Source organism: Diorhabda sublineata, chromosome 1 (genome assembly GCF_026230105.1).
Source record: "Diorhabda sublineata isolate icDioSubl1.1 chromosome 1, icDioSubl1.1, whole genome shotgun sequence".
NCBI lineage: Eukaryota > Metazoa > Arthropoda > Insecta > Coleoptera > Chrysomelidae > Diorhabda > Diorhabda sublineata.
Genome location: NC_079474.1, coordinates 10,088,211 through 10,104,844, shown reverse-complemented (window position 1 = coordinate 10,104,844; position 16,634 = coordinate 10,088,211). Strand labels below are relative to the sequence as shown.

Here is a 16,634-nt window from a genome sequence, read left to right as displayed (position 1 = left end):
CGCAATGGTGTGAAAGCTATTGTCTGATGTCTATTATATTGGGTGTTGCGTTGTCTCATTAAAATAACATGTCTCTTTTGTATATATAGATATGTTTCAATATTTCAATAGCTTAATTATAAAAGCGTTCTATCAAGAAAGTCTCATGAATTATTTCTTCTAAGGTTTAACATTAATTTTGAAAAATCAACGTCTTCCATTCATATACCTTCCTGCACGTGTTTAAATTCTACTACATGAATTTATCCTGTAGTTAATAGTCTAGAAGCTGAATAAACGACACCATCATCACACATCATCTTCTGATAGAGTAGACTTCGTTTTTCGTGCTTTAAAACTATACCAGAAGATATTATTCGATTATGGATACATTTACCTCTGTTTTGTAAATCGTGACCTCACGTTAGTATTTCCCATATGGTAGACGTCGTCATTGACCATAGTTCAGTGATTATGCATATTTGTGGAAATTACCATCGATTAAGAATGTAGACGAAAAATGTTACCCTATTGACATCGAATCGCATTTACATACAATAACAAAAATATTAAATACGCGCGTTTTGTTTTGTTAATTTTTTTTTAAATCGATACATCAAAGAGGTAAGAATAATAATATTTTCATCGAAAAATATCGATTTATGCTAAACTAAATAAATAAAATTTCATTATTATTCTTACTAAAATACACTGGGAAACTTGTTATTTTACTTAATTAAACCGAAGATTCGAAATTAATTTGACTAGCAATGCGTGAAATTAGTAAATAAAATATAATTGTCGCTATACGAAGGTTCGTTGAACCCAAAAAGCGATTTTCATTTAATACATATTCATTATTTGTTTTTTTTTCTCAGATATGAAACGAAATTAAAAGAAAATAAGGATGTGTCTCCACATCGAACCAAATATTGTAAGTAAATATTTTATTGCATACAATCCATTTAAATCTTGAATTTAATAATTGGATTAATTTGTTTAGTGATACGATTTATCGGAAAAGTTTTTGTCACTTCCATTAAACTTTCTCAAAGTTGCAAATTACTTCTGAATTCCCACAATCACACAGATGTGCCAGACTTATTTACAGGATTCATTTAGGTCACCGGAGTGTTTATTTGCAGAGTAGGATATTTTACTTTTTTTACGAACCATTTTTAAAATAATTTATAAGTTTCTTCCGCTGACTGTTATTAACAGATTCGAATCATCGGTCAAAACAGTTAACATACATATCCTGCAATAAGAAAATATTTACGTTAAAGTTCAACGTTTTTTTCTCTACAACTATTATCTGAAGATAATTTATAAGGGTGTGAAATGAACTTTAACTTGAATAAAAGATTGACGTTTTTATGTCGAGTTCAACGTTTATTGAAAAACATACTTTTAAAACCAAAACTAGGATTAAGGTGTTATCGTGGGAAGAACTGTCTACCTTATAATATTGAAAAAAAAAATTGATTTCCAAAAAGCAACCTACATATTCCTACTTATTCGAAATATTCCAAAAAGTCTGGGATAAGCAGTGGCACGGCTTGGTGAGATTAGTTTAATTCGTAAATTTCTTTGAATGAATAGAAATATGGCGTTCTTTAGACAATGGGCCAATGAAGATAATGAAATTGTAGAAAGAATAATGACAGGGATGAATTCAATAATAAAGATTTAGATATACAAACACAGCAAGTTATTTTAAATATAATAATAATAATAAATAATATAACATCATACTACTCGAGGCAACTCCTTAAGATACGATATAGTAGTGGTAACATATCTCGAATTTTAGCATTTATGCCTGAAAAAAAGGCCCACTAAACAAAGGATTGCTCACTGTTAGAGAAGTTAGAGAAAATTTATTATATTGCCAAAGACCAGGATCTCAGACTACCTCTTTACTATTGTATATTTAACCCTATGGTAAAGAGGTTTTAGAACTCATAAAGAAAGTTCTAGCAGCAGACGCCAAGAGCTTTGGATAAATTCAGATAATGACTCTAGTTCAGGCGATTTTGACTACCATTATCATTTATAAAGATACTTTGGAATTGAAATATTTTTTTTCTTTTGTTTTATTTGCAGAGAATTTATTTTCCTGTAAAGTTTTTGCTTTGAAATTTCGTTTTCCAGAAAAAAAAACGAATGGTGTACAAACGCCCTCATAGGCATGTACATTTTACTCGTCTATTTACGTTTTATAATTTAATATTCAGTTGTAGCAAGTTAACGAGGTATAATAATGATTTACATGTAGGACTACATGGAATTAAGTGCATTTGTCTAAATAACGGCGTATAATGCCGTCGAATATATAATGATTCGATTGCCTTTTAACGAATACTTTCTCCCAAAAGATAAACATATTCTTAAAACTAATTATAAAAATAATATATTTATAAAATGAGATATCTACGCCTACGGTAGATCAAACAAAATTGTCGGCAAGGGTTTTTATAATCTGCAATTGATATTGGAAGAACTATAACTATGTATTAAGTTATACAATATGTCTCTTATTTCATGCTCCATTAACGTATCGTTTCGGATTACCCAATTTCTGTCGTATATTGATGTGACTGTGATCATAAATCTACCTATTTAACTTCTAATTACTATTGTATTCGTTAAGATTTATTGTAAACTGACCGTCCTCAACGTCTTACTCATGCTATTCCATATGTCCCTTAGACACTTAAAGTTCCATTAACGTATCAAATTACTTACCCTTATTTTTGTATTGATGTGACGTGACGACCATAAATATAATTAATTATAGCTTTTGTATACAATAGAATTAGTATTTAAGAGAGCATAAACACGCTTAGAGTGTTCTATATAGTCTTGACATTCAACATTTACAGTAGTCAGATTACTGAAACCACTTTATTTATTTATGTTAAGAAATAGTTTTTAAAGTTGTGAATTAAGTTATTTAACTCGTGATTAACCCATACATCACAGCATCTTACGACACAACCGTTTTTTATCTAAAGTAAGAAATAATCATATGGAAATAAAAATATTGTCGAATACTCCATTTTGTTTTTATTCAAACGGTTTCTATTATCTCTTAAAACGATAAGATTTATGTTTATAAATGTTTATTTATTGTGATATTATATCAATAATACGTTCAAAAAAAGTGTTGTTAATACTGATTTTCGATTTTGATATTGGACCGGATCTTGTGGATTTCCTTTTAAAGTTAACCTTGGAACACTAATATTGATTGTACATATTTACTCCGCGATAAATAAGGGCCAATAATTACACAAATTGTGCAAGACATTTAAAATTTTTCAATTATTAATGCCTTAATAATATATCAAGATCCTTTTCGTATGTAACTTTTTTACAAACCCTTGTTGTTTTTCTCCCAAAAAATATATCAGCCATCAATGTTTTACTAGTTTTTCAATATAAGTGATCGTTTCAAAAATTTTCCTATATAACAAGTTTTTAATCTCCCAATATACGCACTTCACTGTATTAAAAATATTCGGGCCTAAAATCATTTATGAGTTGATAATCTCAACGCATATCACCTCACCTTTTGTAAAAAATCCCCGTGTAATGTTAATTATTTCTTTTTTTATTTTTGAATAATTATGAATGTTCAGTAATATGTTTAAAACCCGACGTTAAGTGTTGATTTTTCACATAAAATAAAAGCAAAACCGACTTGGCACCTACCCAGGTTAAGAAGAGACATCAATATAGCTTCGGACGAGTCTAGAGCCTCTCTACACTCTATATAGTAGGTTTAGTATTCAATCGACGGCCGTCGTGTGAAGTATCGTCAACGTGCTTTTACAACAAAGCTGCCATGATGCGAGCTTTCACGTTTCCTAACCTCACAATTGTTTTTGTTGTAATTGTAACTTAAACGGGGTGGTTTTAAAGCCGTTTCTCGTGATTTAATTGTGTATTACTGCTCCTGTATATCATAGGGTGAGAATTGTTTTATCTATGTAACAATTTCATTTGGAGCTGCTTCTTGTTCCAAGTTTCTTTTGCAATTAACATTTGAATATAATGTATGAAAATAAAGTTTCATCATAATAATACATTATTATACTTGAGCATATTGTAGTAAATTATTAAATATTTAAAAATAATGGACTCCTGCTTGTTGAGATAGTATGAAATAATAAGTGTTATTTATTTCTATATAAAATTGATTTTAGGTCTTTTCTGTGTTAAAATTTTCATATTTAATATCATATTTTGATACTTAAAGAAAAGTCGAAACGTCAAAATGTATCTTTCTTTTAAAAATTATCAAAAAAAATTAATTTTAAAACAGAAGAGATCTAAAATCAAAAAAATGAAGGTTACATTTTGATTTTATGAATAACCAATTAAGTATGCTCCTTTTTTATATCAACAATTACTAATAATGTTTCGTTCTTCCTGTTTATCATTTATTGAAAAAATTAAATGTTACAACTTCTTGCTTCCCGTTAACATGGGTCTCAAATCTTATCATTTATTGGCCAAATGATACGATCATCATACTAAAAATGTTGCATTACCATCTTCTGACTCAATAATCTTGCAAAACCATTTTTTTGGAGAAACGGAAACGTTTGTAAGGAAAAAATTTTATTTGGTTATTTATCTCGATACTTTCTATATTTTTGGGATCTCTGTAACGGTTACATTTGTTTTTAAATGATGATTTTTTCTCAGTGTCTCTTATATTGTAAAACAACGAGGTCAAAATACAATTTTGATATAATACAGGTACTTGATCTGTTGAAAAAATGTAAATTGAGTATCAATGAAAAACAAGTAATGGAGATTACATAAAACCATTTCGAATATACATTATTTTAGTAAATTTATACTGATGTTTGTTTAATGATAATATTTATATATAGAAATGTTCAGTACCACACTAATTTCTCTCAACTTCCAAAAAAAAAGGTTCAGTTTCTTTATTTCGTTACTGGAGTGTTCTTTTGAAATCTATAATGGTAATTGGAAGTTAAATATGGACTATACAGTGTATACAAAAATTCCAAAAATTTGATAATTTGGCATATTTAAAATTTAGGAAAAACTACTCCAAATCTTTTTTCTACTCTATTGAAACTGGAACTGCTGGAAAATCCAAGGCTACCAAAGTTTCCACCTCTGATTTCCATGAACTTACATCGATTTTAATGAAATTTTGACAACATGTAGGGAAAACCTTAAAAAACAAAATCTACCCTATGCCGATGTCTTTTTTCCCCACTGGAAAAAATTGTCATAATAACAAGAAATTTCGAAAATGGGAAGTAAAAAAAATCACCCTAGCAACGATCATACTCGTATTATTCATTAAATAGGATCAAAATGATTTCGGGCGTTTTGTGCTAGAAGAACTGAAGAAGAAAACTTTGAACTTGAGAAAGACAATTTTTCAACATCACCCCTACTTGCATGCGAAGTTCGAACCCTCTAGTTGAACTTTTTCTAGCCAAAAAATAAGAAAATATAACAAAACCGACCATAAAATGGAGAGGGGTGGAGATGGAAAATTTCGACTTTAGACAGGAAATCATCTCGCAACTAATTGCACCTACATGTGAAATTTCATTTTTCAGTCGCTTTTCGTTTGACCTGCAGAGGTGAGCAAAGGTCAAAAACCACTTTTTTTGCACTGCGACCCCTCGAAATATTCATTTGTTTTCAACCAAACTCTAATAACATCAATCCGCCGCCAAAAAATCCATGTATGCTAATTTTGAACCAAATCGGACCCATAGCAATTGCTCGAGAGACGAAAATAAGAATTGTAGCTTAAACACATTCGAAAAACCATCATAATCGTGTTCAGGAGGTCTCAAAACATGGGAAAAATTATGTGCCCCACATTTTTCTTCTAGTCATGCCTACCGTAATAGTCTAATTTTTTTCCTTGAAAAATTCGACTATTTGTGATTTATTGAAGCTTGAATATTTTTATTGAACGAAAATTTTTTTAAATGCAACGTCGAGTAACGGACGAACCGTCAAATATTAGAGGTAATTACATATAATCTTTTTCAAAGTACTTATAAAAAGCTACAAAAAGAGGGTTAGTAGAACTCCAGCAGTCAATTTCACCCTTGGTAATAGTACCCAAATTGCAATAAAAAGATAATTCACTGTCGATTCACTTTATTTACGTACTGACAATCATTTCTGAAAGTTTGAACGATTTAGAATGCATAATATCGAAAAAAATATGTTTATAAGTCCAAAAATTATTTTCGAAAATTTCAAAAATTCCTTCTTTTTTTCTAAAATTTCGGAAAAACTATAGGATATACTTAAAAAGTTACTATTTTTTTTCACAAACAGTTTGCTTCTTTTAATTTTAGAAAGCTTGCCCGAACATTCGAACCCTATAAACGTTGCCATTTTAAAAATAGAGTGCTAAAGAAATTTGAAACTTTTATAAGCTTATAGGTAATGAAATGCCCTATAAAACTACGTTTTGAGCGACTAAATAGCTTCAAAATTCACCGAAATATTGCCAAAAGATAAAATACACTTTTTTTTAAATTTTTGATAAGGTTGGATTTGATCAATAGCTACATTGGGATTGGGCTGCATACATCTATACATAATAAAAACGACCTTGGAAGAAAATCTCTTAAAGGAATGCGGTATATTAGGATCGAATATGATTTGTTTTATTCGATTAAGAAATTCCTCTTTCTCGATTTATGTTGAAATACTGCATTTAAGAATTTAATCTTGGGAATTACTAGAATATTCTTTGGAAATTGGAAATTCGTAAAAAATTTTAAATAGCTGACGCAATAAAAACCAGTTTTGTTATTGGGTATATCAGTTTCTTCATACTACTTATTGCGATTACTACTTGTCTACTTTGATTTATCCACTTATTATTATTTTTTTTTAATTACTTATTGTAGGAATTCAAAATATACCAATACGAATTGCGTCATGATATCGAACGTCATTATTTGCGTTCGATGATAAACCAAAAATTGTTTACTACGAATAATTGAATAATAACAAAATTATCTTTAAATTGTAAAAAATGTAACAATATCTCATCACGTCACGATGTTACAAAATAAATTTATATTTACTCAAAACTCATTATCTATACGACGAAAACTTGAAACATACTTATGGGAATACATAAATTTGGTTCTTACGATACTGAATCATACAATATAGTACAGGTAAAATAGGATTAAACCCAAAATTAAATTGTGCGCTTCTGATTCCAGATTTTCAGAGGTTTTCGGTTAATGAATAAAACTTATCAACTCTTAACAAAATTACGGGCACGGGTTTTCGAAATGTTGGAACTTGGAAACTAAGAGGAATTCGAAAAAAACTGCCTTAACAAAAAATGTAGAGAACAAAATTTTCTACAAAAAAGGTCTCCAGTTGCGAATTCCGTTCTAAGCGCACATGGAAATTGCTCAAACTCTTGGAACACTACTTCGTTTTCAAAAAATCAAAATGCATCATAATTTTCGACTTGGGAAATTTTCGTAAATCTTGGCTACATAAGCATTTGAAGTTTCAATCGATATATTTTTTATCACCCGCCATATAAACAATCAAATCCAACGAGAGATTCATCGTTCGAGTTATTATCAATATTTTCATATACACACAATTTTGGCTCCGGCACTTTTTTCAAATTCTACGTAGTTTTCGAGTTATTTGCGAATCAAAATATTTTTGAGCGGTCACACCCATTTTATAGTGGAAATTGAAACCTTGTTTTTACAGATTGTCGTGCTCCACATTTTTTGTCCCGACAGTTTGTGTCGAATTCCTCATAGTTTTCGAGTTATCTGCAATTCAAAATGTTTTTGAGTACGTGAACCCATTTTACGCGTGAAACTTTTTAGGGATAGGAAAAAATGTAGAGAATTCTGTGCTGTAAATTTTTTGCTCCATCACTTTTTTGAATTCCTTGTAGTTTTCGAGTTATTCGCGATACAAATTATTTTTTAATGTATAAACCCATTCTAAGGTAAAAATTTTTAGGCTAGGAACATATACTTCAGATACTTTTTTGTAGAGAATTTTGTACTCTACATTTTTTCTTACGTTATTTTTTCTAATACCTCATAGTTTTCGAGTTATTCAAATTTTCCCAAAATTTCGAAAATCCAAAAAAGATTTGCTAAACTTATGGAGTATCCCAAAACCTCCCAGAATCTAGAAAGTCAAAACCGTCCAATTTACTTAAGGTTTTAGCTCAAAAATATAGAATAACTTCTGTAGCTACATTATGTATTTCTAAATTTAACCTCTTCTTGTATCCACACCCCCATTTCTGGAAATAAAATGGGGGGTAAGTCAATTGTAATTTTTGAAATAAAATTATGAATGCTTAAGATTCTCAATTTATGAATCAAAAATTTAGTTGGCGATATTAAAAATGTGATAAAGAATCGGCTTCTCAAACATGGTCGTCATAAAATAAAATAGAATTCATTCTACTAAATAAACACATTATAGTGAAACAATTAGTAATTTATGAATTTGTAGAATTGTAAATAGCAATGGATTCTATTCATACACAATTTATAAAGAAATGTAAACTAATTAATTTCAGTTCTAATTTTTGTTGACTATGTGTATATATAATAAATTTACCAATAATGTCTAAATATAAATTGACATTTATTAATTTTTGATAAGGTAATAACGAAAACCTCAGGAACGACTTAATGTTATTAATACTATATTTCTATTTTGATGGTTGCAACAGTATTTTAAATATTAATAAGCTTTGAGGATATCTGTTTACTGTTTTATGATTTTACTGGTTGTGGTAAATTTTAGAAAATTTTCATTCCCATCTGGTTTTGTTCAAGCAATGTTTTTGGTAAAATTTCAGGCAAACAAAAGTTCCATAAAGTAAAAATTAACAAAGCATAAGTCAATGTTTTATTCTATGCTAATTCAACATGATGTTTTATTTTTAATTGGTTTGTCTTGATGTATTGCCAAATATATGTTTTGCATAAAACCATTGTTTTTACAAAATTTAACCACGCTATTTCCCTAAATACATTTGTAGTTGTTATATTTTAATATAATAGATGGTTGCCACATATTTTTGAGATGTAAAAATTTCTATTTTGATATTCATGACGTAGGTGATCTATTGATTAATATAAATATATAAATACACTACCAAATAATTGTTAGTGTCAAATCATATTTTGATAGAGACTGAAAGTAGTCGAAATCTCAAATATTTGCATAGCTTCTTAAAAAAACTGATTTAAAACAGAAGAGACCTAAAATCAAGACGATTTTGAAACATAAACATATTAAAAGGTCTAAGAAACAAAAATTTATTTTAATATATTGATATACAATGTGATCTATATGCCTGGAATAAATTCAATTTAGCGTTATTATGTACTATGGGGAAAAAATCTTAAATTATAAGCACCCCTCGAAAATTTTAAATAAGGGGGTCGTGTGGCACTTTGTTGGAAGGGGATTTTAGTCCTTTGTTTAGCAATATATTTTCTTAAATTTGGTGCAATCATAACTGAGAAAATTAATTTTTAAGATGTAAAATTTTGATAATGTCTCTATCAAGAAACTTCAAAATGACCACCATATACTTCTTGACAATAACTGAGGCAATTTTGGAATTCTCGTACATTTTGTATGGCCTCGGGGGCTACCTTATAGGATTTTATGATGGGCTCAGTACAGGCCCCAGATTGGTGGGTCTCTGGGATGATAATAGTGTCCCTCGCTCGGTTAACAAGCCTGGCCTAGGCGTGGCTGCCTAGATAAACCCAAGACTGTTCTGCAACCCTGGACTAGGCTGGTTGCTTGTAAAAATAGATTTTTAATATATTGTTAATAAAATTTTTATGCAAAAAAGAATTTTATTCATAAAAAATTATTACTTTTATTGTCGAGATATCTATTATGGATAAGATATTAGAACAAAACTTTATATAGTTATACAGAGTTCTGCCAAACCTGGCTGACTATAGGATGGCCGATGTAGGTTACACAGAATTGAGCCAGGTTTGGGTGAATATGGGATGGCCGAGGTAAGGTTACATAGAGTTCGGCCAGGCTTGGTTGACTGTAGAATGGCCGGGGCTAAGTTACCCAGACTTGAACGAGGCTTGGGCCATTATCGGTGTGCCAAGACCGGGCTTCCCAACACTGGCCCAAGCTGAGCCCCGTCGTTCAAGTCTGAGGGCTCCTACATGGGTTTTTTTGTTAATTTCTTCCGTTATCCTAACTGTTAAATCAGCGATATTTTCTGGTTTATTAGAATATACTTTATAAATAATCGGATATTTTCGTATCTTTTCTTCTAAGCATCAGGAAAGAATTTCTGAAAATACTAAAATATTAGTCAAAAAGCTAGTAGACTGCTGTCATTTAGGTATTTAAAGTTACTAAAAGACGTCAGTATAATATTTGTGCGCGTTTTGAGTTTAATCATGTCCTCATTTGTCCTAAAACAAGTTAGCAAAATTGAAAAAAAAGTTGCGTGAAATTGGACATGTAAAAAATATTGAAAAACCAGGTAGAAATGTTCAATTAAATAATGAAAAAAATTAGATGTACTTCTAGAGATTGAGGAAAATCTGCATAAAGAAATTATGTCATAAAGAAATCTCAGTTATAATTGTACCAAATTTAAAAAGCTTTATACTGCTGTACAGAGGAGTAGAATCCCTTTCCTCCTTTCTTATTTAAAATTTTCGAGAGGGTGCTTATAATTCAGAGGGGGGCTAGAGGGAGAAAATATTTTTATACTGTAAATTGTTAATTTAAGAATAAAAATCGACCCAAATAGTGCATAATAACACTAAATTTGAATTTATTCCTTGCATATTGTATAATTAGTAAATGAATATTGTTACTTATGACCAGAGGGAAATTTAATGACAACATACACCCACACAAATGGCAATTATAAATGTAAACATTTAACGTGTAACATTTATATTAACGTGCCCTTTATATTACCTGCCAAGAATTTTAAAACTAGCGCCACCCAACGTCTCAATGACAAATTATATAAAGATTATTGCTGAAATAAAATTTATTTTATTTTTTCCATTCATTATTATTTATATCAAATAAACAATTATTGAAGCAATAAATTTCACGTTCGTTGGTAAAATTATGAATGATGTATTTTTTCTTTTTAATGAAAATAAACAAAGGTAGAAGCAAACGCAATAATATTGTAGGAAAATATCAGCATACGTTTCGTTCGCACTACAAATAATTTTCTATTCAATGATCCCACTGAAATAAAAATATTCATCTGATTATAATTGTGGCATAAACCACAAATCGATACTCTTATCTAAATATTTATTTAAAAAACGTCAACGATGCGCTTCCATGTTTTAAATTTAATGTTATCTACTTCGGCAAATTATTCATTGTACCAGGCGGCGACGATAATGAAATGGTAACAGATACTAAAGGTGGAACCGAAAAATGGAGAGAGAGAAATTCTTTGTCAAAAAAATTGTTAAAATTTGTTGACAAAAGCTTGTAAAAATTAAAAAATAAACATAATAATAACTAAATAAAGATACAAATAAAATAAAACTTCATTATACAGAAGAAAACCACAATGAATAACAAAATTATAGGTGAAAGTAATAGGTAATGATCAGTATAAAAGTCGTATATAGTCCATAGAAAAAATTAAACCAGTATGCAGACACTTTCCAATAAAAGTGCCTTCAAATTATTGCGGAATGAGGGAAAAGATGATGTCGATTTGATTTCAATTGGCAAGTGATTGTGCATTTTATTGTATTGTAAAATATTGAGCCCTTAACTAATTCTGAATGTGAAGTAGGTAAAGGTCGTGCTTCGCGATCCGCGCAACGTCCTTTCTGAAATTGGAGAAGTTTGCTTACGAATTAGGCAATTGATTAGATTCAAAGATGAATAAGAATTTTTAATCTTTTGAAGAAGACCCTTCAGTGAGCCCAGCTGTTTAGTCCGAGTAAATATCTAATAGCTCTTTTTTTTTTGAAGTTTCGAGATTCGTTCAGATTGAGTCGCACCACACGTACCACAGAAGGAAGGGCATATCGGAGATGCGTCTCAATAAGGGCATAATAGACTGTTGAGGAGGTGGTGGTATTTTAGGGTGATTAGTTGAGTAGATATGATCCTATAAAGTGTCGTTAGATCAGGGTTGCTCCAAGAGAAACTAGTGTCGTCTGTAAATAGACATATTTTACCCCTGATGTCTAGATAAGCGATATCGTTTATAAACAGAAGAAACAAAATAAATATATACATATATCAAAATATCTTAATAATGTGTCTTCTAGAAAGAAGACAAAAATATTATTCTTCTGTGGTCTTATTGAAGGATCTTCTCTTTTTGAATAATCAATTTCATAGGTTTCGTATGGTCTTTATTAACATTTAAACAAGCTTCACAAACCAAACAATGTGTTAATCCTCATATACAAAACTACCAATTGAAATAGAGTAAATTCACAAAAACTATCGAATCAATCATGATAATCCTACTTCAATCGCTAGCTTATATTATATTAAATATCGGTCCAGTAGTTTTTGAAATATTGTGGTCACCGTTTCGACAATTGGTATTTCCAGAAAAACGCGTTCGAAAGTTTGCGCATGTGGTTTATACTAAAAATTCCATATCACCGTCAATCTGTTATGGCTGGAACATACAATAGACCTGCCTCTTCTTCTTGGAAGTCACGCAGAGCTGTTCCGTCTTCCCTTTTCGCTATTCGAACCTGTTTTACTGTGTACTGGTCTGAACGGTCGATCTGAACACATCAAGCTGGAGGACCAATTTTCACTATCGTGGTATCCAAGGTTTTCTGGATAGATCCAAATCCTTAGATTATGACAGCGAGAAACATGGCGATTTCAACCACTTTTGGCCTAGAATGGAGGTGCTTTGGAGCAAAAGTACAGATTAACGCAATGAGCGATTTTGAGTTTCCGCTCCCAGGCACCTTCTTTACATGAGTCCTCGTAAATTGGCTATATAACTTTGTTCCTACTTCACAAAAGGTTCAGGCTGCAGTTACATTTAGGGATATCAATACAATGGTTAACGCCGCACCTCGTATACCTGCTCCGTTCCAAGGCCGTAATTTACGAACCACTTCGAATATATAAAAATTCTTTGGCACACATTGTAGATGGGTTATAGAAAAAATCGATTTTTTCGACCCGAGATTATGGAGGACCCCTTTAATGGAAATATTCATGTATAAAATCTATTTATTGAAGAAAAACAGTAAATCAAAACAATGATCAGTGCGTGATCAGCACGTGAATATACCGAGCGAAATGAGTTGCGGTAAGGTTATTGGTCCAAATTAGTGGCACCTAATATACCACAAATAAAAAGCCGCGTGGGAGGGGCGAGCGCCGAATTGCTGCAGACGCCGTTAGATCAGATGTAGTACAGGGAAGGCATCCTATTATCATACTGCAGTGAGATTGTTTTTTTGTGAGGTCCAGTTTTAGAGCGTTTTTCTATATTTTTCTATGAGTAGAATCGATTTTTTGAGGGCTCCGAGCCCAAATCTAGTCGAGTAACTTGTTATAAACAATTTAATTTTTTATAAATGCGAAATTATTGCAAAATTAATGTTTTTTCACTTTAACGGTCATTACTAGGTCCCTACATGACATAGAAATATTTAAAGTAGCTCATTTTGAATTAAAACTTCTAAATAAGATTTGGTAGACCTTTCAAATATATAATAATTTAGAAAAACGAGATGCACCTTATAGTAGCTTAAAGTGCTAATTAATATTACTTCTTTATAGTAATTGAAGTTAATTTTTTATGATCTCAAAAATATATTATATATCAAAATGAGCAAAGTCCGGATAATACATGCTGCTTCACAAATCAAACCTGAAAAATTTCTTCAATCAGTTTCTCATGGTAAAATGTATACATTATACATTTTTGAAACATCAAATTTCTCTTTCTTAAAGTATTATAAACACATTTCTTCTGTGCTCACAGGTTTAACTGCTCTAGAAATAGAAATTTCATTACAAAAGGCAGAATTATATCAATGCAAGTTGTCAATAAAACGAGTTCAGTAAAAACATTCGATGAGTTTCATTACCAATACTTTTTTGAAAGTAAAATTATAATGGAATTCCACTAACTAAATTCTATCAGATATCATATTTTAAGAGCTTTCTACGAGATCTGGCTATTATTTTTTCCATTGATCGAAGCAGTGCTGGAAGTCTTCTTTGGGGAGGACCTTTAGGAGCTCTGCCGTTTTTTTTGCTTTACCGCTTCCAAATCGGGTCCCTTTTAAAGTAGATCTTTTTCTAACCTTTCTACCCTTTCAAGGAAATCTGAGCAGACCCGTTGACGCAAGAGCTTTTGGTCAGGAGTCAGAATTTTTGGCGCCAACTTCGCACAGACTTTTGTCATGTGTAATGCCTCTTGTAAAATTTTTCTAACAGTTTCTTTTTCAGCGTTTTCAGCCTGGTCAATCATCCCGATGCTCATTAGACGATCTGTACGCACAATTTGGTTGATTTTGGGCGATCTTGGCGCTGGTCATCTTCAGTGCTCTCTCGGTCCTCACTAAGGCGCTTACACCACTCAAAAACACGCGCACAAGATGGAGAATTGTCCCCATAAGCCTTTAGCAACAATTTATAGCAATCAGTCGGAGTTTTTTTTCAATTTAACGAGAAATTTGAGATTGATACGTTGCTCCTCTTTTGTTTTGGGACGCACTACTCGTTTTTTACTCCACCCGTCTAGGGCGCCCTCTAGACGCGCAGTCTCGTTATTTAATAGCCAAACCTCGTATGCTACTCGCGAGCAAAATAACTATTTTAAAATTACAACGTAACAAATTAAATCAAAAAGATTTTATGTTTGAGACATATGAAACTATTTTAATTCCCAAAAAAGAAGCTTCGCTGTATGAAATGTAATGCAAATTACCTAGTCTAAATTACCGTGCCTTTTTTTTGTAAATACAACAAAGATAACATGTGTAAAAATGATTGTGGTACGAAAATAGATTGAAAATACATATTGGTACTTGAAAGTTCGTCAAAACAAGTTTAAAAGAAAGGTAAGTTGCAATGAAACAATGAAATAATAAAATATTCTAATATTAATATATTTTTGAGACCATAAAAAATTAACAGTTTAAAACCTGCAAAACTTTAGAGCTAAGGGTCGAAAACATAATTGGAAGTGGTCAAAATGTTAGTATTGATTAGCACTTGAAGGTACCCTTAAAACACTTATAAATAAATTGTGGTGCTTTTTTTCATGGAAATTTGTGTATTCCAAATTCTGTAACTTTTTAATAGATAATATTTAAAAGGTCTACCACAACTCATTTTGAAGCTTAAACTTTAACGTATAAAATGAGCTGCTTCAAATATTTTTATGTCATGTAGGAACCAAGTCACGACAGATAAGTAAGAAAAAACATAAAGTTGGCAATAATTTCGCATTACATTAACAATAACTTTTTAAATATTGATTTCTTGCAAAAAACTGTATAGACGTCTTTTGTAGATCTTTTCAAAACAGATCTTTTTTATTTGAAACTTTTTTCATATCTCTTTGTTCAAGAGTTATAGCTTCATAAACAATTTGCTTCTAACGAATTACTCGACCAGATTTGGATTCGGCACCCTCTAAAAATCGATTCTACGCATCAAAAAACATAGGAAATTGCTCTAAAATTGAAAGGAGTATGAAACGGCTACGGGACCCCCCGTAGCTGCCGTACTGATAGCGAGAATGATAAATTATTAATAAATGTAGAGCAAGTTTAGTTTTATAGTTTTTTATTCACATATAAATTTCACGTTTCACTATTTTAAATTGTGTAACGTCACAAAACTATTAACCCCCCGTCCCTTGTCACAATGTGTGATGTAATATATGAATTATCACCGAGAGCTAATAAGCTTCATTTTAACGCTAGCCAAAAACAAATTATTATTTATAAAATCGAAATTCAGGAAAAAAACGACAAGACTGTTAATGACGTTATTTCCATAACGGCAAATATTTCGAGAGTATATTTTTTTTTCAAAATGTGGATAAAGTTCTTGGTGGGGTGGAAGTAGCACACGTGCATCGAGCGCACACTACCTGTGTAGAATTCGAGAGATCGTTCCACGAGCGCACAAGAAAATTTGATCTGCAGAAGTGAGTCCTAGAGATGGGCAAACATACGAATTTTTGAATAATTATTATCATCAAGACAAAACGAAAAACCATCAGCAACATCTAAGATTTACCAAAATGAGGAAATGAGTACATTTTTGGTATTAGGTTCAAAATAATTGTTGCATTTTGAATTTTCCACAAGAAGCCTTTTAATTTAAGAATGGTTAGGTTAGGAGACTATGACTATAATGGCATTGATGAGAAAGTATTAACTCTTTGTTACTCTGCTGTTAACTCCTTTATAATTCTTTTATTTACGATAATAAACATTCCAAGCTAAACGCAGGGATTGAAGATACCGTCTTTATACCTGCAAGTGTGCGCTCGATGCACGCATTCAAAGTTCTTAGAGTAGTTAAGGAATATTTCGAAAGCTCAAAATTTTATAATTTATTAATAGAAA

The 16,634-nt window shown here is 31.0% G+C and overlaps 1 protein-coding gene across 3 annotated transcripts in view; it reads left to right on the top strand.

Annotated features, from left to right (window-relative positions):
- The first annotated feature begins 865 nt into the window (after positions 1-865).
- The window catches only part of LOC130448194 (alpha-1D adrenergic receptor), a 53,671-nt gene continuing 37,902 nt past the window's right edge, over positions 866-16,634 (top strand). For 2 of the 3 annotated variants that reach the window (XM_056785471.1, XM_056785478.1), the window contains exon 1: positions 3,769-3,954. The gene's annotated coding sequence lies outside the window, so the exon portion shown is untranslated. Of the gene's footprint in view, positions 914-3,768; positions 3,955-16,634 lie in introns of those variants that run through there. The other variant, XM_056785454.1, reaches the window with a different exon arrangement.